The sequence below is a fragment of the Trachymyrmex septentrionalis genome, unplaced genomic scaffold (assembly GCF_001594115.1).
Source record: "Trachymyrmex septentrionalis isolate Tsep2-gDNA-1 unplaced genomic scaffold, Tsep1.0 scaffold114, whole genome shotgun sequence".
NCBI lineage: Eukaryota > Metazoa > Arthropoda > Insecta > Hymenoptera > Formicidae > Trachymyrmex > Trachymyrmex septentrionalis.
The window spans coordinates 1,533,339-1,535,618 of NW_017304269.1; the positions used below are offsets into that span (position 1 = coordinate 1,533,339).

At 27.5% G+C, this 2,280-nt stretch overlaps 1 protein-coding gene across 3 annotated transcripts in view; it reads left to right on the plus strand.

The window, feature by feature from the left end:
- Positions 1-972: 972 nt before the first annotated feature.
- Positions 973-2,280, plus strand: part of LOC108753590 (endoribonuclease LACTB2) — a 4,902-nt gene continuing 3,594 nt past the window's right edge. Inside the window, exon 1 of one of the 3 annotated variants that reach the window (XM_018495322.1) lies at positions 973-1,038. The gene's annotated coding sequence lies outside the window, so the exon portion shown is untranslated. The remainder of the gene's footprint in view (positions 1,039-2,280) is intronic. The other 2 variants (XM_018495332.1, XM_018495313.1) reach the window with 2 other exon arrangements.

Here is a 2,280-nt window from a genome sequence, read left to right on the forward strand (position 1 = left end):
AAAAAATGTCATTTTCAGATTACTCAAAAACTAAACTTTTTAAACAACCGACACTTAACCTATTTTTTCTTTTGTAGTTTAGAATGTCAACTTTAAGATATTGAAACATATTTTTTCTTTAAACATTCCTGTTTCAAAGTTTTGCATTTTTTGTATAAAAAGTTTCAGTTCAAAAGTGTGAAATCTGACTTGAAAAAAAGAGTAAAAATCTGCCATTCTTATTCAGAAGTGCAAACTTTTCACTATTTTTTAGTGGCAGTATTTTAACTCTTTTAGAATGAGATGTCACTTTAACAAATGTAGAGAGTATAAAGTTATGTGTTTATCAAAGCGTGCATATACATTTTCTATGTATATAAGCTCGATAAGCGTCTAATTCACGTGTAAGGATATATTAACGGCCCCACGTCGCGTTGCGATATGCCGCGTTTGTTTTCCCGTGGCAAGGTAAAGCGCGTGGAATCCAGTGCGACAAAGAATTCCACATCAAAATCATTCACGGAGCAGAGTATGCGTGCAGGATGCTTTACAAATATAGCGTTTTGTGAATGCCGCGAACACCGCTGTCGAAACGAGCTGCCCTTAAAATGATGTAAATTAATATTTTCTAAATATTAATATTTTTTAGTTTCTTTGCCATTTCTAAAATAACATGCATGTTTTTGGATTTACATATTTTTGGAAAGGATGTGTTTTTTTTTTTTTTTTTTTTTGAGGAGACAAATATGGAATTTAATTTGCAATTTACGATTTCCACAATTCGCGGATCATAAAGTTTCACGAAGTGGAACACGTCCAAGTTTAATCGAGACTTCGTGGCTTTTGTTAGCTTCTGCGCACTGAACCACTACTTGCCAGCATGCGAATATTTTTCGAATCTCACGTGCGGCAATAGTTCGAATTCGATAGACCACAAAGCGCCATCTCTTGAGGTCTCAAGCCATCTTACATTGGATTAAGAAGACTGCGGATATTAATCTTGTATCTAGCAATGACTAGCATTCTGTTACGGATTGTTGGCGAGATCACTTGAAAAGGGTAAGTGTATTTTATTTAATAAAATTTTTTTTTAATTTTAATTAATTTAAATCTGTTTTTATTTGTAGTATTTTTTGTATTCGAATATAGTTACATTTTGGTAATTGAAAATAATCTTAATAAATATTATTATATAATAAAAAAGTTAAAAAAATCATGAATAATCCCATTCAATTATTATATCATTATATATAACATTTTTTCCGATTTTCATTTATATTCGTAATAGTTAATTGGCTGGAAAGGACTTAAAGCTTAGAGATCAATTCAAATTTTAATTACAAAGTTTTAGGAACATGTAGAATTCAATATATGATGAAAAGTACCTAAAGAATATAATTAATAATATAATTTAAAAATATAATATTATCGCAAGTAAATATCTAAATATCTACGCTTATAATTTCGGATTGATTTTAATTTAATTTGTTACAGTTTTATTAACAAATTAATTATTTGATACAAATTTAACCGATGAAAATCCAATCATGATACATATACATATATATATATAATATATATCGATTTGTTAATGAAATCTTAATAAAAAAGAAAAGAGAGAGAGAGAGAGAGAGAGAGAGAGAGAGAGAGAAAGATACTAAGTGAATCAATATTGATATAGATTTCAATATGCAATTCAGTAATATTTCGTTATAATTCATTACAAAATTTTAATAAAAAATTTCTATTAGAGCAATTACAGACAACATTCAAAATAATCATCTGTAAGTATTAATGAACGCATTGAAGTGTCGAATATACTGTCAACTTATAAATGATATCATAAATACTTATAAATGATATCATCTAAATATAGTTTGTAATTGACAATATTTAAACTTTTTATTATCTAAAAAATTACTGCTTAAAATTAAAATTTACAAACAATTTTTTACTTAATTTTTTCGAAAACTTTTTTGCTATATTATTTTGAAACACGAATTTTGAGACACCCTGTATATTTCACTTCAAGTAATATGTAAACACAATGACGTATCACAGTGACGTTAAATTGATGCGAATTCAGTGAATTTTCTTTAAGTCTCAGTCAAGATAACGCTCTTGAACTTATTATTAAGTGTTACTTGGAAAAGATTCAATGTAAGTACGGCAAGAAAACAGGTATAATAGGCTCAACCTAATATTTTATATTGTCAGTACTAAAAATTTATAGCATACATTATATGCTATAAATTTCCAACATTGACAATGAATACACAGAAAATAGAATTTTAAATATAT